This window comes from Dendrobium catenatum, unplaced genomic scaffold (assembly GCF_001605985.2).
Source record: "Dendrobium catenatum unplaced genomic scaffold, ASM160598v2 fragScaff_scaffold_621, whole genome shotgun sequence".
Lineage (NCBI taxonomy): Eukaryota > Viridiplantae > Streptophyta > Magnoliopsida > Asparagales > Orchidaceae > Dendrobium > Dendrobium catenatum.
In genome coordinates this window covers 28,301,715-28,324,802 of record NW_021319083.1, presented here as the reverse complement: position 1 = coordinate 28,324,802, position 23,088 = coordinate 28,301,715, and the positions used below count along the sequence as shown (strand labels likewise).

The following is a 23,088-nucleotide window of genomic DNA, read 5'->3' as shown; positions in this document are numbered from 1 at the left end:
CTCATTTGATGCCTCCATAAAACAAAAAAAAATTAAAAAAATTAAAATCCAAAAATATTCGTTTTTTTCCTTGTATTTTTGCTTTCTATTACTGTGTTTTTTGTCTGTTTTTCTTTTGTGTTTTGTTTGAGGGCTTTGATCATCACCATCCTTCTTTATGCTTCAAATTCTAGTCACATCGTCCTGGCCGATACCTTTATCGTCCTGGACGATAGGGCAAATTCTCTTCAAAATCCATCTGCTGACCTTTTATGTGCTTGCTGTAACTCATCGTCCTGGACAATCCTATATCATCCTGGATGATCTAATCGAACTCTGTTGCAATCATGATTATAGTCCTGGACGATAGAATATTTCATCTAGCCGATGCATTTTATGTGCATTGTCCTGGCCGATACACTAGATCGTCCTGGACTATCCACGTGTCGGCACGTTTGAATCTTTAAAATCGGCCCCGGTCGATCTATTATTGGACAATCGTCCGGGCCGATCCACTGTTCTTCCCAGACGATACACGTAGCAGTGATTTAAAATGTTTTAACTTCGGCCGGTACGATCAATTATTGTGCATCATTATGGACGATACACCTAATCGGCCCGGACAATCTGCTTTTTCAACGGTCGTCCGGATTGACTCCTCGGGACGATCGCCTGTGTCTAATCGGCCTGGCCGATATCTGATCGGCCCGGACGATCGGACCGCCTTTTTAACCAATCGGCTTGTACGCAATTATTGAGCCATATCGGCCTGGACGATTCTGTGATCGGCTAGGATGATATGGCCGGTTCTTTAAATTCTGGCCATTTCAGCCATGGTTTTTCACTTTCCACCCTTTCTCCTCTTGTGTTTTCTTGCTAAATCCTCTCTATGGCTGGTGGGAAATATGTTTGACAAACTTCTGGGAGTTCTTTGAGGGCTAGGATTTTCCCTCGTTTCAGGGAAGCAGAAGATGAAGCCGCCTACCATCATTATAAAGAGTATGGGATAACTATCTCCAGAATCATCAATCCTGCCCACATCTCATACCCGGTAATGGATCTTTTCGCTCATACCTCCCTTTGCTTCATTATGTCTCTCGCTTTCCCCTTTAATATCGAGTTTCTTCGAGAATTTTTTGCAAACCTTCGCATTAACCCTACCTTCACAGCCCTGACCTCCTATGTGAATCGACGCCCTGTCGAAATCACATATTAGGATTGTGTTGATCTTTTACAACTATCCACCACCGGGGATAAGCTGCACTTAATCGCTTCTGATCCTGACCTTGACTAGTCCACGGCAAATCAGTTCCTTCGCCAGACCAATGCACCTTTTCATGTTGGAGAGACTAGCTCTTTAGTCAAAGATGCTAGGATAATCCAAATTGTCCTTCGCACCTCCATAATTCCAAAAGTCGGGGATCGAATCAACATCACCCCTCTACTTTCCATCACTACTTTCTACATCATGGCTCATAGAGAGTTTAATACTACGGACCTAATTTTTCGATACATTGATCACTTAACCACAATCTGCGATCTAGGTCACAAGAGAAAACCCAATCTAGCCTTAGGACACATCATAGCCTATCCTTGAAACCAAATACCAACTTTAGTATCCTATTCCACCAAACCTCCCAACTCCCTTCTACTCAAACAGTTCCTTCAGTACCCTTCTTAGTGCTCGTGTCCACCCTGAGGAACCTCGGGGGGCTCGTGAGGAGGAGGCTCCCTCTCCCGCTCCCTTTCCTGACCCTATTCCTCTACACCAGCACTCACCGGTTGATCAGTTGAAAGAAAAGTTTGATCAATGGGAGACCCGCTTTGACGCTTACGTTGCTGCACAGGAGCAGCAACACTCTGAGGACATTGCCCGCTACGAGCAGCACCGCACTGAGGATTTAGCCCGATTTGAAGTTTATCTTACTCACCAGCAGCAGCAGCATGACCAGGACATCGCCTGGTTCAATGCTCAGTTTACCACGCTTTCCATCTACTTTCAGCAGCCACCTCCACCACCTCCATCTGATGATCAGGATCCTTCATTTTTCTAATATGTGTTTTTCTGCTGTTTGTTTCATATTTTATGTAGTTTGCCTTTTAGTCTATTTTAGTTTCTATTTTCTTTTTTCTTTTGTGTGACTGGACCTCTTTTTGTGATGACAAAAGGGGAGTACGATGTGGAAGGAAAAAGGGGAAATGTTTGTTTGTAACTTTGAAATTCTAATGAACTCTTTTTTTTTTTTGAATTTTTTCCTACTTGTGTTTGCCATCATCAAAAAGGGGAGATTGTTAACAAATCTATTTTTCATGGCTTAATGTTTTGATGATTGACAACACTATTTTATTTGGCTTCTTGTTGCATCTAACTTTTCAGGAATCAAAGATCGGAAGAATAGATGTAGCCAGTTCAGGATTGCATAGGATTAGGGTTGAGTCAGTCTGTATTTTTGTTTTTCACTTCTTGAGTTCTTCTTGGTAATGGTCAAAGAGACTCATGCTAAGCGCCCTACACACACACACTTGAGAGAGTTAGAATTTCTATTTTTACTCATATCAGCCAGGGACGATATTTACAATCGTCCTGGACGATCAGGCTTAAAACAGGAAAGTTAAATAAGGATTCATAATTAAGGCAGCCGTCATTAACATATTGGCCTGGACGATATGTGTATCGGCCAGGACGATAAGCTCAAAACAGAAAGAAATTGCCGCATAGACAATTAAGGTTACTGTATTTTTTTAAATTAACGCTCGACAAAATTCTCAATTATGCCATAATTGATCAGGAAATCAAGGGAGTAATTAAGGATGATTGATACGATCATATTGTCCTGGACGATCGCAGGATTGGCCAGGATGATCCAGTCAAAACCTTTAGTTACTTTAAGGACGATAATATCGGCCAGTGTATCCAGGGCGATGCCAGGAGAATTTTCCCCTTATTTGAACTGATCGGCCAGGACGATATTAATATCAGCCTGGATGATCAAGCCAATTTTTAATCATCCAGGAGTGCATCCAGGGCGATGCTCTGGCCGATCTTCTGAGATTTTTCTGATCGGCCAGGCTGATGTCCATATCGGCCTGGATGATAAAGTCGGCAACTTGCAATTAATGAGCTCCTTTGAAGCTCTTCTACTTAAGAGCTCTTGTTCAACGTTTTTGATGACCTTTGGCTGCTGCCTTGACCTGAGAAGGCCTTGAGGAGATAAAAAGAGAGAGGGAGAGAGAGAAGATCTTGTGAGGGGGAGCTTGTGATGGGATTCACCCGGGTTGCTTCAAGGATCGCTCTGCTTATTCTTCGTCTAGAGTTTCTCGTCCGTGGAAGAGTCGGTAGAGGTAAGGAGTTAGTTTTTTGTTGTTGTTCTCTGCCAGCTTCAGGAGGAAGCAAAAGGAGATGGTTCTCTGCATTGCCGGGGTGGCAAAAAGGAGGTTCTTGTGAGGGCTTCTCCGCATAGCCGTGGGGGATAAAGGAGAGTCACATTTTATAGTGCAATACCTTGAGAGTGCCTCCAAGGAGTGGATGTAGTTCGAGTTGACCGAACCACTATAAATTCCTGTGTTTTTGTTTTCTTGCTTCCACACTTTTATTTCCGCATTTATTTTTGTGGTGTGATTTTGGTTTATGTGTTTTTACTCTTTGTGAAAAGAAATTTTTTAAAATACCAATTCACCTCCCCTCTTAGTTAGCTTGGGACTAAGTTCATAAGGGCTTAACATCCCTAATGAACTTTCAGGTATGAGAGGCTTAATACATTTCTTCTTGACAAATTCTTTGCTAAGGGAAGTATAGATATCATCCTTTTTTAAGTAAAATATGAGATGACTCATTGTTCAAATTTATGTTGATGATATACTTTTTGATAAACAATTAAAAATGTTAAGGATAATTTTTTAAAAATAATGAGTGTGGAATTTAAGATGATTATGTTGGGAGATCTTACTCATTTTCTTAAATTTATTGTGTAACAAAGAGATAATGGAACTTTCCTTTTTCTAAGTAAATATATCAAGGATATTCTAAGGAAATATGAGATGGAGAATATAAAGGCAATAAAAACCCATGAGCTCTACCATACAATTAGACTAAGATTAAAATAAAAAATTAATATATTAGAAAAAGAATAGAGGGATAATAAGATCACTTTTATATTTGATTACTAGTAGACCTGATATAATATTTAGTGTATGTTTATGCACTGAATTTCAAGCTGATCCCAAGAAATCCCATATTAATACAGTTAAGAGAATTCCTGGATACCTTCTAGGCACCCAAAACTTAGGTATCCTGTATGCTAGACATAACTCTTCCTTTAAAATTTATATGATATTCTAACTATGACTTTATAGGATGTAGGTTATATAGAGAAAGCACCTCAATAACCTATAAATACATAGGGGAATTATTCATCTCTTAGTCTATTAGAAAATAAAATTCAATAGCCCATTCCACTATTGAAGAAGAATATATAGCTCTAAGAAGTTATATTGCTCGAGACTTATGGCTAAAGTAGTAGATCCTAGATCTTGGATTATCTATAGGGACTATTCCTATCATGTGTGATAATACAAGTGCCATTTATATATCTAAAAACCCAATTCAATAGTCTAGAACTAAACATATAGATATTAGACACCATTTTATTATAGAACGTTTAGCTAAAGGAGATATAGAAGTACAATATGTCATAATACCCTTAATTTATGACACTTTTAGCATCATAAGAATTATACTATGTGTTATTGATATTCATGATTGATCCAGAGTGAATGTGAAATCATTAATCATTTATAACCATTTTCTTTTATGTGTACTAAAATATATGTTATATTTTTTATTTATATTCATATGCTATTCTTTTTCGCTTTGTTCATTTTTATTTGTTTTTAGTCTATATTTCTTCCTTGATCATCGCATACCACCCATTCTTTTAAAATTTAAAAAAAGAAAATTAAAAATTTATTCACATTAAACTGTATGGATCTCATTTGTATTGTATGATCAGAACAACTCAACACAACCTCACCATTTATGATTTCATCAATTTTAATTTGGCAAATAATTTGTGATCGTACTATACGATCCCCTCTTCATACTATGTGCTCTGTTGAGTCTAGTGAATAGGTTTTTAAACCTAAGTTAATGTCCCAAGGCTACCAAGAGGTGGGGGGTGAATTGGTATTTTAAAAATTATCCCTCTTTTTGATCTTTTGAACCGAAAGTAAACTTTAATGAATTTTTATAAAAAGTTTTTTAACCACAACTTTTTAAACAAAAAAAATGCAGAAATTAAAAAGTAGTAAAAATAAATGACACAAAATTTATAGTAGTTCGGTCTAAACCAGACCTACATCCACTCCCCAAAGGCACCCTCTGAGTATTGCACTAATACCAATAGTGTCTCTCCTTTTGCACCCACAGCAAAGCGGAGAAGCCTTTACAGACACTCTTACCACCACTACTCTGTGTGTCAGAGAACCGTTGTCCTTTTACACTATCCCCAGTGTTGGCAGAGAACCGTCCGTCCTTTCACACTCTCCTAGTGTGGGTAGAGAACCCTTCATCCTTTCACACTCTCCAAGTGTGGGCAGAGAACCCTTCGTCCTTCACACTCTCCTAGTGTGGGAAGAAAACCCGATCTCCTTAACAGATCTCCTCACAAGAAATCTAGAAGGAAGAAAGAAAAGAGTGAAGTAATCTCAAATCACAAGTAGGAAATCTTACCTTTGAACATCAAGCGAAGCCTTCACACTCTAGTGGTAGCAATACTCCTTTGAATGCTCTCTCATACTCTCTCCTTGACTCTTATTCCAATAAGCACGAAGATCAATTATCAAAAATATTGGGTGGTAGTAAGAATTGGACCTTATATAGGGAGACAAGAAAAACCGTCCAAAACTGCAGAATTTTCAAGTTAACACGGAAGGATCATCCCGTACGATCGTGGATCATCCAGGATGATTTTACTTAAAGTGTCGAAAATGATCCTTATGAATATTGGTACGAATTGTGTTCGTACACGATTATCATCCCGTATGAACTAGGTTCATCTGGACGATCAGTTATTCCATAAGTCGGTTCCAAAAAGTGCATAACGCCACCATATACTGAAGTGTTGATTCAATTCATTCCGGGACGATCAGGATTTCATCTGGACAAAATTCGTACAGAGAAGAAATCGTATTGGGATGATTTTTTAGTTCATCTGGATGAAATTCTTACAGAGGCCAAGTCATCCTGGAACGATTATAGATTTCGTCTGAACGAAATTCTTATAGAGCCTAAATCATCCTGGGATGAAAATAATTTCATCCTGGACGATCAGTACTTAGAAAAATTTTCTCGATTCCTGATCGTTCCATTGCTCGTAAGAGGAGACAACTGACCTGATCGTCCTGTAGGAACTAGGTTCGTTCCGTACGATCAGTACGACTTATGTAAAATCTCTTTATGTGTGTGTGTGTGTGTATTTTTATTCACTCAATTACAATCACTCCCTCTCAATTTAAAGAACAATTTAAAACTTCAATTTACAAAGGATTGTATGCTGAATTTTGATTTGAAGTCTTCATGGTTTGGAGTTTGATTTTCCTGAAATGTTAGTACACACAAGAGCAAAAAAAATTCTTCTAAAATGTGTTAGGAGATATCTACACATAAAACAATATTTGGAATCATCGAAAATAATATAAGTTGCAAGAATGTTAAACATGCTAATAGAAACTTTCATAACATGATCCATATGTTGATAGCCATTGGATAAATTCAAATTGGTCGATACAATAATAATTGCATTATTATATTATATGATCTATATCATATTGTACTATATTCTAAAAACACTATAAATTGGAAAGGATTATAAGGTTTCACTTACGCAATCCTTCTATTCCTTCTTTCTTTTTTGATTTGTACCTTAAACCATAATGGCCAAAGAGAAGTGCTCTAGGGCTATATTAGTCATTTCTTCGATACATAAAAAAACCCTTTATTTCATCAAGCCATTGACAAATATGCTTACCACCGATACAAGGCTACCATTATAATAGTATATAAAATCATTAGTTAAGATTTCCTTAATTTTAATCTTCTCAATCTCTTTGTTGATAAAAAACTCCACATCATTCTCACCATAGAATTTCCCATCAACTCCAAACTGCTTTTTAAATTCTTCTCCAGTTTGAGAGTTAAAAGCAAGGGGATAAACCTTTAATCTTTTGTCAGTAAGAGACCTATAGAAACCACTTATGAAGATTTGTCCAAATCCCATATCTCTCCACTAATGGTCTCAAAGCACACTCTATAGCTTTTCTTCCTCCGTATGACTAGACCCAAGCAAATCTCACTGTTAGGGATACTCAATTGAACACTCACACTGCCTTAGTCTACACCCTAGTCCAAGATCCCCCCCATAATCAAGCAAATCCATTGCAACACAATTTTTCTGAAAGAAGGTGATAGGTAAAATATCATACCTCTTCTATACCTTATCACATACTATATTATGTTTAAAACTGATTTCAATATTTTGGACCAGATTATTTGCTACTTTAAAATTTTGATAACTTTAGAGATACAAAAATAAGCGTAAGCAAAATGTAGTGCTAGGTCACCAAATAGATTATGTTCTAGAATCCAAATACAATCTGAAATATCCTACACCACCTAATCATCTATTGGTCTTCTCCTCCAACTACTCCATCAATATCCTCCATAGTGATAGACATCATCATGGATGTTATGTGGTGGATCCTAAGCCCGAAGAGGAACTAGGAGCTCCAGATTTAGCACCAGCTCCTATTCATGGCCACAACTCTATTGTTGAGTAATAAAATTGATTGTAAATGCAAACTACAACCCATTATCAAAAGACAAGTCAGCATTAGTAGTTGCTTCGCTAGCAGCATGATCTACTCCAACAACAACAACACTATTAGCTCTAGTAGTAGCAATAAGATGATGAAGCCATGTTTAATGACCAATTTTACACAATTTACAAGATTTTGTAGCCACCACCACCTAATCAGGCTACTTCTTACTTTTGAATTTCATTATGTCGTGTGGTACTTATTGTGTTCTATTATTTATTGCTTTATGTTTTCCCCTTTTTTAATGTCAAAATGGAGAAAAGAATGTTGGTAGAATTTATCACCAAAGTTAATTTATTATTATATTTAGTTCTATCATTTTTACTAAAAAATAGTAAAAATGTGAATTTATCACACTGCCAGTAATCATTCTTTATGAAATCTTATTTGATTAAGTTAATCATGCTATAGGATGTTTGATATCATACTGGATTATTAATTCAAATTAGCTAAATTAATCATAACAATCCTTATTCATCATACAATACTAATAAGATGAAATCACCTAATCGTACTATGCGATCCCCTATTATAATGTACGATAAAAAGCAACATATTGGAATTTTAGGGTTTTTAAAAGCCTAATTGAAAAACTCTTTTAAGAATTTAGTAATAAGTTTTTAATCATTGAAGCGATTCTTAGAGGGATAGAGATTTTGTGAAATCTAGGGCTTTAGAGATGGAGAAGGTGAGATTGTGAGAGAGGGAGAAGTTGTGTGACGAGATTCCATAAGATTCTCCAAGTAGGCTTGGACAATATTTTATCCAGTGTCTTTGTTGATCTCTTAGCGTTTCTCTGGGGTGAAAAGCTTCAAGGTTAAAGATCATTGATTTCTATACCTTCACCATGAGGGTGAAAAAGGATTGAAAAGTACTTTTTCTTCACTAGGAGAGTGAAATGTGTCCAAGGTTTGTGGAAGAGATTCATGTAAAGGCTTCTCTACCTAACTTTGGGAGCTAAAGGTGAGACGCTAAGAGTTTTTTTTCCATACACGAATAGGTGGACTATGTGGACTGGACTTAGGCTATTGTTTAACCAAACCATTATAAAATTTGGTATGTTCAATCTTTATTGCTTCACATTTATCTTACGCATTTTTATTTCTTGTACATTTACTTTCTTGTAAATCTATGTTGGGAATATTGAGATTATTTTATTTATTTAAAAATAAACAGAAAAAAAAATTTCACATTTATTTTTTCTATAAAATCAAACCTAAAATAACATTTTATTTTTATATCATTAGCATCCCATTACAAGATTTGATTTGGAAATTAAGTTGTGAATTTGGTTTAATCATTTATAAAGGGATTTTCAAAAAAGGAAATTTTAAAAACACCAATTCACCTCCACCCCCTAGTGTAACTTGGGCAGTTCAATGAGGTTTAACAACCTCCCTTAAAATTTCACTAAAGGCTATCAAGTAGAGAAATATGATTGTTTAAGTATACTCATACTAATCTCTTTTAACCCATAATTTTTAAAATGTTTAAATATGTTTAAGGTGGTTTAACTACTATTAAAACCAATAGGTAATTTAGCTTAACCAAATTTTCCATTAAATATAAGCACAGTTTTTAATGGTTTTGTATTTGAAAAATATATAATTAAGTTTGACTATTTCATCTTTAATTGGTTCATTTTACTCATTTACCGAAATTGACTTTATTGTATAATTCAAATAGGTTGATCCACCTAAAAATTGTTTTTTAACATCGTTAGAAAGATTCACATAAAAGGAAAAATTTGGCCAAAGTATTAATTAAGTCAAGCTCTAATGGGATATGTTGATCCATTTTGAACAATCAACACCATGTGATGGGTCAAACTTGATTAATCACAAAGAAAGTTTATTCTGTAATATAAACTTCTTGCATCACTATTAAGTGTTTAGATTATTTTATCAATAACCAAGGTTAAGTCACTTTTGGAAATATAAGCCTTTTTTGTTAGCAATTTGATGCTTTTTTATCTAATACTACTAAATCATTGGAATAATTAATTTGGAAAAGTTTGATTTATGTTTAAAACTCTCACATGATTTTTTTTTCCTTATTAAATTATTTTTGGTATTAGGGATAGGTTAAGCGATTTGAGGCCATATGGGGCAAATTGAGTTAAAGGGTGGTTAATGGTCAAATTCCTAGACTATGTAAATTTTTAAGCTTTTAATAAACTAAGGTACTTCCACTAAATTTAAAAAATTCATTAAGTAGGAGCATATGTTATTTTTAGGCATTGCGACATAAAGTGTACCAAATTGGTTGGATAAGTCTTCTTTATAGGCTCGAATCTAAAATCATTTTAAAGTGATTTTTGTGTAAAGAGTTTAAAAAGGTTAATTGATCTATATATTATTAGGAGACATATTAATGATTGTTTAATTTTGTTTAGTTGGCCTAATTTACTTAATTTAATCTCACTCGTTATGATCAATGGGCATATTTTTGGATGTTTTCTCATAATCATATTGATTGAATGAGAATTCAATGAACATTGATATCATTGAATGTTTCTACTATGACCAATAAATTTTGAGCCAGGAAGAAGCTTACCCTAATAGAGTTAAGCTCATTGATCAATAGATTATGATAGTGTTGAAATTGTCCATATAAATAATGAATTTAAATTATCTCTATAAAATAAAAGAGACATCAAGTGATGAAGTTCAAGCTTGTACATTTTATGTCAGTGATGCTTCAAGTAAAGATGGAGTAGGAGAAAGTATTGTTCGAAGAATTTTTGTAGGAGTCACTCTCATGTTAGTCACCTAGATTTATTTTTATGATATAAATAATGAACCAGAGTACATGGTTCTCATTATAGAGCTATAAATGATCACTAGAATGAGTTCATAGGAACTTGTCTTGTATTTAAACACATAAATGAGTTTAAAGAAAACAATTTATTAGTTTGAAATGCATAATGTGTTGCTAGATAATATTTTTTAAATAAAAAGGAAAAAAATTATCAATTTGAATACTTCAAAATAACACAAAAGAAACTCATTTACGTATTCTCAAGTTTAATAAACCCTAATAATTAAGTAACCCTAGAGGTTTTATGACCCAACATTGAATAAGGTGATGTAATAAATATAAAAGTAGGGCACTTTATTGTTGTGGATCTATTTTCATGGATTATGATTTTGATGATAGAAAACACTCTAATTACAAAAACTCTTATTATGATTTTGATGATATGTTCTCTACGACTACCTTATCTACTGACATATTAGGTCCACACGATCAGACTGCAATTTGGAACCAGCTCAAGATTGGGTAGACTAGTCTGAGTCAGTTTGTACCCTTTTTCCTTTCATGAGTCTATTGTATTTAGTGTGGCTCGTGATGATTTGTAATTTGGAAGATTTTTTTACTGTTCCCTAGAGTTTACTATTTTTTAGAACATCGTCTGGGACGATATTCCTATCATCCTAGACGATCGGTTCAAAAGTAGAAACCCTAATTAGGGCATCCTTATTAAGGCAACCATCTTTAAGATCAGCCTGGATGGTACTTGTATCGGCCAGGATGATTGGTGCAATTAAGAAAGAATCAGCCGCCATGATCAGTTTAGGTATTCTTTATTCTAGGAAATTGGCTAGGATGATATCCATATAATCCTGGATGATCTAACTCAATTATGCCTAAATTGATCTAGTATCTTTGGAAAGCATTAAAGGTTGATTTATTTGATTAAATCATCCTGAAAGATAGCAGGATCGTCCTGAATGATGCGCTAGATTATACGGGATGATATGCTGGACGATTGGATATCGAACATATCTTTTCAGGGTGATCTTCAGGACAATATTCCATGATTTATAATGATCGTCCAGAATGATATATATATCGTCAGGGATGATATGAACAAATTTCTTATTTTCATCTCAAATCTTCCCAGCTGATTGGGCTTAAATTGTACTAATCGTACAGGATAATAAAGTTGGCAACTTGCATTAATGATCTCGTTTTTAGATCTTCTATTTAAACTATGACATGACACTTGGGAAGTGTCTTTGGCAACCATTGTAGCTTCGTTCTTTTAGGGGGAACTTGAAGAGAGAGCTTGAAAGGTCGTGAGGAACGGGTGAAGTCTGAGAGGGAGAAGATCCTGTGAGGGGGGACTCAAGGGAGTGTGGAGGGGGATTCCAAAGGGTTGCTCTGGCAGGCTTGCACCTTAATACCGTTGGATTCAAGGCTTGTCTTGAAAGAAGTTCACCAAAGAAGAAGATCTCTTTGGTGTCAAAGGACCCGATGACTCCGCCGCACTAGGGAAGGTGGAAGTGATTTTGTAAGGGCTTCTCCGCCTAGCTGTGGGGGCTAAAGGAGAGACACTTTTGTAGTGCAATACTTGGAGGGTGCCTCCAAGGAGTGGACGTAGGTCATGGTTTAACCGAACCACTATAAATCTGGTGTGTTCTTTCCTTTATTACTTCCGCATTTAATTTATGCATCATTGATTTCTTTGTGGTGATTTTTGTTTGTTGTCTTTGGTTTAAAGATTCTTAAATACCAATTCACCTCTCTCTTCTAATTAGCCTTGGGCTAGTTCATGGGGCCTAACATCCCTAAAAAACTTTCATTTGTAAGTTAGAGATATCAATTATACAATATTTACAGAATAGGAAGATCAATATCAAAGTCATATCCTATGTGATTCAAGTTTCAATTTTCCTAGTACATCCTTATATTCAATGAGTTATTAAGGTTATTGGTGACTTCACTAAACCAAATTTGTGTGAGGAAAAAAGAGTAAAAAATATGTTAAAAGAGATACTCTATGGTGATTTTGGGAATCATTAAAAAAAAAATAACACTCACCAATAAAATACTTTGATAGGGCTATTTCTATCCAACCCTCTAAATATACTCAAAGGAAGTTTTAAGGATATTGTTCCAATATTAAATTTGACTCGCACGTAGCTATAACCTTCTGATATGCTATAACATATTTCTTTCCCTTGATCATTTATCACATTGGTAATTGATCACTTTGGTCCTTTTCCACCCTCCATCAGGCAAAGGAAATTCATTTGAGTGATGATAGACAACTTCTCCAAGTTGATAGAGGGAAAATCACTTCATAAGGTAATTATTAAAATCTTCAAAAAATTCTTATGGAGTAATATAATTTGTAGTTACAAGATACCTCTCATCTTAATCAGTGATGATTGGTTGTTATTCATTGTTAAGAAGATTATGGAATTCTTTTCGAAAGGATCCCACCTGAAGTTCACTTTTGTAATAATTAGTTGAAGTAGGTAAAAATTAGTGGGTAAAAGCACACCCTTTAATCCTATGTATGCTATGGACAACACTCTCTTCAATAATAGATCAAATTATATTCACACTCTCCCAATGAGTAAAGCCCTATTACCAATCGAGTGCATGCTTCAGAATAAGCAATTATTCTCAGTAACCTATTTTAAAGAAAGCAAACCTACCAATTGGGAATAAATAAATGAATTGGGCATGGAGTTTGCAGTCAATATCCTAGATGAACACTAGCTCAATTTATGCTCAAGTAGGAGGAAATAAAAAAAAGAATCATAAAATATTATGATGTTAGTATAAGGTAGAAAGTCTTCAACCATAGAAACATGGTATTGAAGGTGGTAGAAATAGTAGCTCTTTTGTCAATTTAGGAAAACATTACTTCAATACGAGTAAGACCTTATATAATCAAGAATAAAGTTAGTTCTAGAAAAAATCAATTTCAAACACACTTTAGAAAGGATGTCTGGAGGTCCTAGAGCACCAATAAACAAAAGACATTTTATCCATGAGAAAATTTATTGTATTTTGAATTGAACACTTTGATAGGATAATAAAACAAACTCTTTTCTTTTCATTCCTACTTATCTTTACATTTCTCTTAGAAAAATTATATGGTATAAATACTAAGAAAATAATAATAAAAATGACACTCATGGAACTTTCCCCCTTCCTAATGCACCCAGGAAGCTTACCAAACATCCTTGAGTGCAAGTAGAGTACTCATCCACTAAAAAGAAAATAAATAAACTTATTAAATCTTAAAATTTATCACTCGGGGAACTCAGGAAAAGGATTCAAATACAAAGAAATGATATAATGGCTATTCCAATAATCCATTCAAATAGCCATGTTCAAACCAAATAAACATTGGACTTTGATCAGTGGTGAGATACACAAAAAGTTTTAATGAATAGGAGTGACTCAAAGAATGTAATAAAAGAGTTTGAGTTAAAAAATTGGAAAATAGGAAAGTCTTAGTCCAGATTCAAGTCTAAACTAGTAGGACTACTCCCTATATATGAGCTAAAGCAGTTAAATATAGGACCTGTAAGAGAGCTTGGGGCACCCAAAGAAGAAGGAAAGTCTACTATTGATTATATCACCTTCCAATTCTTACAAAATTACCTAAGCAATTTTTATTGATTATGAGTAAATAAATATTACCATCCTTTCATTCTAATAAATCCATAACAAAATATTAGAATTTATTATTTCAATTACACTCTCATAGAGTATAAAATTTTTCATATTTTTAATTAATTTTCAAGTAAAATCCATAAAGGGCTTCCTTAGTGTATTCAATGGAATTGTTGATTACCTAAAAGAAGTTCTAGAAAAAAACTCTTCTCTTTATAACAAGATAAATACTAAGAAGTATATGAGCACCTTCTAGTTAGTGAGCATAGATGGTCAATCCTATAGAAAATGTAATATATGACATATGGTGGCTGTCATCAAAAGTGATGGTAAGTTTAATAAAAGCAATATATAGCCTTAGAGGTTGACTCCCAACCTTTGCAATAAGATCCCTAATAAGTAATATATAAGTCCCTTCTTATTAGCGATTCCAGGTGGTTACCCTTATAGAGGCTATAAATTTGGCATAAGGCTTGGTCCACAAAGGATTCATATTATATAGAATTATTGCTATATACATACATATTTATAACATCTTAGTTTATTATTATGAAATATCAAACTTATTAATTTAAGTATTTTATTTTAATCCTTAGCTCTCTTTTGGTATGTTAGCCAAATTATAAACAAACAAATGTCATTATACCATTAAAAAAATTTCTTATTTTTTCATTAAACTTATTGAGCTTAGCGAGTGGAGTTGTGAATCTAACATGCCAAGTTATTATCATTAAGTACTGTCATGGCAAGTTTATTTCATTGGAAATTTTATGGTCATCCCATTAAATAAAAATCTGCCAAGTTCTAACTTGCCTTGTCTAGCTTTCATGATTCAAATCCTTTGGATCTTTCAATAAGATATCATTATAGTCATTATATTCATATTTCACTTGATCTTTATGAATAGTTATATGTTCTCTTTTGTATTTTAATCATAATTATATTCTTTAACCAAATTAAATACTTGCATAATTTTGTAAATATTATGAAAACTAAAGATCAAGTTCTATGGTGATCAACATTCACCTAGTCCATCATATAGAGAAAATAAATACAAAAATTTAGAAAGAAAAATAAGCAATAGATTATATTTTATTTTATTTATTGAAAAATTATATTACATAGTCATTGTAGGAAAAATAGAGAGTAAAAAAAATTACATTATGAGTAAACCTTAATAATTTTTTAGGTTCACCCCATTCCTCTCTTTCATAGAGTTGGGAATCAATTCAAAATGTCCTCAAGCTTTTGTGTGGCTCTTTTTGGGAAACTAACTTTTCCAAGTTTACTCGATCACAACATTTTACATTTACTATGGATTTCATAGTAGTGTGGTTCCTCTTTAATCATTTTCTTTTGATGAGCTTGCTTCACAATTTCCTATTAAAGCCATTAAGGACTCAACCAACTTCTTAATTTCTAGCCTCATGGTGAACTCATTACAAAAAGCCGACATAAAATTTCTACTCTCCCTTTTGAAGTTGGCAAGTTTCCTCAATTATTAATGAATCTTATCGCTATAAAAAAATCTATTTATAACAACATATATATTAAGACACTTATATTTAAGTGCCTTAAGAGATATGTATTAGGGCATATTTGGATGTCGTGCCCATTAATAGAGCGATTTGGTGCTAAGGCGCTAACACAACATCTTGGAATAAGTTACAGTGTATTTCATTTTTCTTGTATTCAACTGCTTCGCCTCCGTCCCTTTGCCTCCGTCGCGCTTCGCCTCGCCTCCATCGCTTCGCCTCCGTTGAATGCGCGTGTTCTCTCTCTCTCAGATTCGCACGAACGCTCCATATCTCCATTCGCGAAAATGCCCCAAACAAACTCCGTCGCCCTCTGATCAAAAATCCCAAGAATTCGTCTATCTTACGCCTAGGAAGACCGACCGAAAAATCAAGGGAATCCAAGACGTCTGCATCTCTTCTTCTCTCGACGCCGAAGCATTCAACCCCTACCGCGAATCCTGCCTTTGACCTAGCTGCTATTTCTGCTTTAGGTACTTTATTTACCTTCTTTCTCTTATTCCCTTCCATTAGTTCCTTTCTTCCTCCTTTTCTAAAACATAAAATGAGGAATTTCTCTCCCTGTTGGTAAAATCTAATGGCTTCTTGCAAATTTTTTTCTTTTCTCTACAATAAAATGAGGGATTTCTCTCCCTATTGTTAAAATCTAATAGCTTCTTGCAAATTTTATTTTATAGAGAGTATAATGAGATTTGTTAAAGGAATTTTTATGAGTTTTTCATACTTAGATTGAGAATCACTAGGCCTTTATTTTCTCTTTTATTTTTAAAAATAAATCTTAAGACAAACTTGCTTATTTTGTTGAGATGTGCATAGTTATAGGATTTCTTTTCTTGAATCATTTCTATTCAATGCTTGAGAACGAATTTCATTCTGTTTGAAAAAATTGGATATTCCATTGCTTGGAATGTTGTAGGTATTTCTTCTTCCTTATTTCTCTTATTCCCTTCCATTAGTTTCCTTTTTATTGGTTTTGTGAAAAAAAAATGGGATTTATCTCCCTCATTGTTAAAATATAATGGCTCTTTGAAATTTTTATAAACTTAAAGATAGCTATTACACGATTTGGAAGCATCTATATTATCTTCTTCCGAACTTGTTCTATTCCCCGCTGCAGTTCTCTTGCAATAAAGTTGAGTTAAAATTTTTTTTATTATCTCCAAAGTTCTATTCCCGCTACAGTTATCTTGCAAAAAACTAGAGGTAATTGTTTTTATTAACTCCAAAGTTCTGTTCCCACTGCAGTCCTCTTGCAAAAACCTTGAGGTAAAATTTTTTTAATTAACTCCTAAATCCAAAAAAGATTTAGATTTAAAATCCACCTCCTAAAAATACAAAAATCAATAAATATGTTGATTGGAAATATGAGTGATTTTGCTTGTATTAGTTCAGTGGATGTTCAATCAGCCATGGATTGTTTTTTATTTTTTGTCCTTTTGGAAATTAAAGAATAGATGTTGTGGCTTTCCTATAAGACATTCATATTGGCATGAACTAAGCTTATCTACATTTATCCAAAGTACTATTCATCTCATGAAAAATTCTGTTTCATGAACGTTCAAAACATATTGATGTAAAATTACACTTCATTAGAGATAATATAAAGTGGATAAATTTTAATTTAAAATTGTTAGTTTGTTATTATTTACATTTATATAATTTTTTTAATCTCAATATATAATGGAGAGGTGCATTGTGGTTGGGAATTCAAATTCCTCAATGGAGGTTGTGGATGACGCAAGCATGAAGTGTGTTGCATTAGCTAGCAAACATCCATTGTATGAGCTTGGAGCTGCAAACCTTTTGGTGTAACAACTTAATGAGCTCTCCGTTGTTGATTTGAAGAATCTTGCCGTTGTTTTTCCTGAATTTTATTCAGGTGAGCCAGATATGGAATTGGAGGAAGAAGACAAGCCTCCTGCTTCATCTGTTGCTGTCAATGATCACTTCTGGTGAGTTGAATTATCATTGTATAGTATAACATTTATTTCCTGATTGGTTGAAATTTAATAAACTGGAGCAGGAAGGGATTGGTGTCCTTATATATGGTTAATTGAATATAAAATTCTCTAATCTTTGGAAGTCTTTAAATATGAAGTAAATGGAGTAAATATAGACTGGTTAATGTACATTTCACTTTGTGCTACACTTTTTTTGAACTATATATTCTATGAAAGCGTAGCTTTTACATGGACTGAAAGTTTATCAAATTTGTGTTGAAGAACAGTTGAAGTAAAGAGAAAATCTACTGAATATGATGGGATACAAAATGTGTATGTCATCATTATGTTTTCTTGCATAATATATATTTTTCACTTAAATGACGAGTTTGATAGTTATATTTCATATGTAGCCTTATATGCATTATTTCTACCTCAATTTTGAACAAGAGCAGTGCATTGTGATGACTGCTCATGATGAAGTAGTGAAGCTTGTGCAATGACCTGCAAGCCACCATTTTAAGTGATGAAGGTGAGGTGCCTTGAAAAGTAAGCTTGAACCCATGGAACAATCTAAAAATGAAAAAGATTTATAAAGTAGATATGCGATTCTAAATATTTGAAGAGTCCCCATTTTTTTGGCTGGTTATATTTGATTCATCTATTTGTAAGCAATCAAATCAGCCTTAATACACATGTTACTTCTCTACTAGGACTGATCAGCTCTTCATGTAAACTGCAGGACTTTTTCTTTTTTACTTTCCAGTTCAAATGAAGAAATTATTTGGTGTGAAAGCATGCACATTTATGCATGCATAGATGTATAAATGCATTTGTTGTGAATAAAAATGTTTACGGACAACGAATTTGATTTATGAATGAGACAATCGATGTTCCTTATCACTCTGTTGTACATTTGTACACATCTTTTCACATTTCCCCACTATAATACGACAATTAATTTAGCCCTAAGTCCTACCTTTAAGGACTTCAACATTCATGTGCTACATTATCATCAAATGATCGCTTTTGGTTTAGCTTTTTTATGTCTGTTTATTTGATGAGATTTAGGCTTTGTGTGGGATGGCTTCTTCTCTGCTTCTTAAAACAACTATTTTTTATATTTTAATTCAGTTGCAATGGATCCTATAATCTAGATTTCAACAATATTATGATTTTCAGTGGATTGAATGTTTTTATTATAGATTTATAAATATTGTTTCATTAAAGTTTCAAATTTTATGATTTTTAATTCATGTATGGACTATTCAAGTGGATTCCTGCTCGTCTATCATTTGTTGGTAGAGTTGTTTCTCTTTGATGTTTATAACTAAGTAGCTTGATATTATGTTGAGTGCTGGAATTTTTCTTTTTTACGAGAAAAGACTAGCCAATATATTTTCTGTTATACTAACCACTTTAAATGATTTTTGTCATGATAGGTTAGGACCGAACCTTCCCAATGTGAATTCTTTCAGTACTGTGATTCTTAGAAGTAGCTGTAAGTTGTCCAAGGACACTTGCTTCAGAAATGGTAAGATATATATAGGCAATTTGTTGATATTCATCTTATAGTTTGATCACATCAGTTCAGATGTGGAAACACATAATCTAGTTTAGCATGAATAGGAAGAATGTAAGGAAACGACACCACTTTATAAATCATAAATCAAATGTTAAAACTTATTTATGTATGATTTTTTTTTTATATATAAAAGAGTTGGCTTTAGCTAAAGTTCTAAAAGTTACTCAAGAACCCCTAATGGATAGGTGGCAAAGTTCAATTAGTAAGAAGACACGACTTTTCATTTTGGAGTATAAAATAGACTGGTGGTTTCTGCGAGAACTATAAATTTGCTAAATTATGTTCCCTTATTATTCATTAAACTTTGATGGTGTTTTTTAAATGTTTTGTTTTGGTAGGCTAAATATTTATGTTTAATTGCTTGCAGAGTCAATAAAAAGTTGATATTGAGTTTAGAAATTCTCTTCAGATTCCAATTTTTGTTTCCAGCTTTTCTCTTATTTGTGATATCTCTACAAAATCTGAAGAGATAGATTGGTAAATCACCTTCCCTTTTATATTTCAGGAATTCATTCATAGCATTTCTTTCTTTTTTATAATATTTATATGTTAACTATGCAGATGGAGCAACATTTTCTTTTGGATTCAATGACATTGAAGAACTTAACATGGCTCCTAGTTGTAGGTACATGCTATTCTTGTTTCATAGTTTCTCAGTTGCAACCATTTAGCAATCATAAATTTAGTGAAAATGGTGAAATGTTGTCTCACTTTAGAATTAGTTTGCTTAGAGGTAAACAAACATTTTTAAAGATTCAGTTCGAATGAAAGTATATTTATAAATTTCAAATTGTATTTCTTTATTTCGGATTTCAGATTCCAATTTATCTTTTTGGCTACAAGCAGAAGTGGATGACAATGAAGTGTGGAAATAGAGATTCCAAGACTTAGGCTACTATTGTGTAAATAAATAGCCCTCATGATAAGGACTATTTTTTGGATTTTCATGTAATGTTTTGTGATGATATTTATTATTATAAATTGATTATGTACATATATGAAGCTTGAAGTAACCTTTTTTCTTTCAGGTGAAAAATTTATGTAATATTAGATTTATGAATTCATAAAATAAATTTTTTATTTGATGAAAAATATCTTATGTAAGCTCTCATATGTATATGAGATTTTTAGAAATTTGATTGGAGATTATTTATTTGCAAATGAAATATTATGAGTCAGCATGATTAATTGATAATTGAATATATTTTATATTAGATACAACATATATTGAGGCATAAAATAATGTCATTTTATTAAAATTATTTTATTAAATTAAAGTGTTGGGAAATCATATATCTTAGGGCAACTTAAATGTGCCTTAATATCAAACATATTTCATCAAATAAATGTGTTAGAAAAGTTAACCTATTATGACACATAATATTTGTCATATTTATTAATAAATTCCATCATATAAACATGTTGGAAAAGTTGGTCTATTAGGACACCTTATAAGTGTCGTTAAAGAGACAATGTCATCAAAATTATATGTCATAAAAGTTTAGATTTTAGGGCACAAAAAGATGTCCTTAACCTTATGCCAACGACCACCTAAGTGACACCATTATTTGATGCCTTAATATATCATGTGCCCTAATAGATACATATTAGGGCACTTTAAGGTGCCCTAATAGCCATTATTTTTTGTAGTGATCCATACCATAATTGTTCTGCCATTTTATGTTAATGTGTTCATCCTAGAAAAGGTAAGCTCTTCCTTGGGAACTATCTTTGTACCCTTCTCCATGGAGGATATGAAGACATCCTTTCCCATGTTGAACATCATGTATAAAGAGTGGTGGAGTAGCCCCTCTCCCCAAGAGATGTTTGTAGTATTTTCCACTTCCATTAAGCTCATTGACTCCTCATTATCTCTTTGGTTGGCCACACTCCATGAGGATATAATAATCTACAAGCTCTTTTTCCTCCATAGGTTTGGTCTTTGGTTTTAAAGAGTTTACACAACTACACCTCAATGGGTTCACTTAGCATATAATAAGTCTTGATTATGGGCCCAACATTTTAAATGGGTAATTCCTTTAATGCTATGTGAGTATGAACCCCACTCTTCTCTATTGGATACTTCTTCATAGCTTCTATAGTGATTTCTTCATCAACTCTACTAGGGAGTGAGTAGAATCCACCTTATTCCTTTTCTTTGGAGGAACATCTTTTGGACTCAAAGACAACTCTTCTCCTACCTTCCACTTGATTTTTCACATTTCATTTTTTGGAGATACGCAACAAGGAACTCTAACATATCAAGGTCCTCCAAGAATAAATAGCTTGGGAAACTAGTTCAAAGGAACATTTATAGCAAGGTGAGAAAAATACTTAACAAAAAATTGATATAGCTTGGATGCACTACACATTAGTGTGGTTAATAACCAGTAGTGTCCTTCTTTTTAGAAAATTAAATGCCTATGATTCTTATTTAGCTTGTGCCATTAAGGTTTTTCCTTATTAAAGGAAACTAGGCAAGTCGGTTTTACATAACCTATAAAGGATATTACGAGGATGAACTTTACATTTCTACCTTTAAAGTTGTTCTTCAAGCTACCCATCCTCACATAGATTGAGGAAATTGAGAAAGTGCCATTCTTAAATGTTTTGGTTGTTATGTTCCACATAATATTTTTTGATCATAGATATGAGATGAACGTGACCACACTCACAAAGGTGTTCCTCATGACAAACACTATAAAAATCCCCTAAAAATTCAAAACCTTAGTCAACTCCTTATAAAGTAGGAGTTATAGGCTTATGTTGAAATGGTCATAAAGGATTTATAGATCATCTTTAAGGTTTTTTATAATCGGAATTTATATATTCTAGTTTGCATCCTAGAATTAGTACCTTAAGGGTCATCGAATCTCTCAAACATTGTCAATGCTTGATGAAAATCAAGCTTGGGAAATCCGTTGAGACATCTACTAAATGTCATTATCTTAAAGGTGCGAACATGCATCAATGAAAGATATAAAGATAAAGAATAATGAAGTGCCAAGTATAAAATACAAACATTAAGCACCTCTTGTATAGGGAGGTATTATTTATAGAGGGGTTAGTGACTGAAATGTTAAGGTTCCAGACACATCTATATTAATGATACTTTTTTTCCTATAGTTTCCTCTTGAAAAAATTCACTAGCTTACCCCTCATTCACCATAAAAAAATTTCCCCCTCATGAATAGTACTAAAAGTTCCATCAACTTATGAAGCTAAAGAGATATTGTTGACTCACCTTGCATAGATTCTTCCTCGACTTGCTTGATAAAGAGTTACTATGAGTCCATATTATTAACTCTCTTTCTATTGTAATTACCAAAGAATAATTAAAAATTCAAAACATAAAATATCTTAAAGTCATAATAAAGATAATAATCAGAATGAAAGGTAAATATTTAAAATACCTTGGGAAAGAAATGTAACTACCAATGAGGGTATGGGAATACTTATAAATCTAGTATACTTTGAAAATTGTTATACTACATTAAAATTCTGTTTCACCTAAATGGATGAACCTACTAATTTAAAAAGAATTTCCTTTCCATGGGATTTAAAAAAACCTTAAGAGCCATAACTTCTCTCTGAAAGTTTGTTAGGGATGTTAGGCCCTACGAACTAGTCCCGAGGCTAACCAAGAGGGGGGGTGAATTGGCATTTTTAAAAAAATCTTTAAACACAAGAAAAAATATCACAAACTAAAATAACCAAAAAAAAAACAAGTGTGAAAAATTAAAGTGCGGAAGTAGTA

The 23,088-nt window shown here is 33.4% G+C and overlaps 1 long non-coding RNA gene across 1 annotated transcript; it reads left to right on the top strand.

The window, feature by feature from the left end:
• The first annotated feature begins 16,667 nt into the window (after positions 1–16,667).
• On the top strand, positions 16,668–19,956 carry LOC114579693. The gene is made up of 3 exons (XR_003700776.1): positions 16,668–17,758; positions 19,189–19,247; positions 19,893–19,956. It is a non-coding gene; the product is annotated as an uncharacterized LOC114579693 (long non-coding RNA).
• Positions 19,957–23,088: the final 3,132 nt, after the last annotated feature.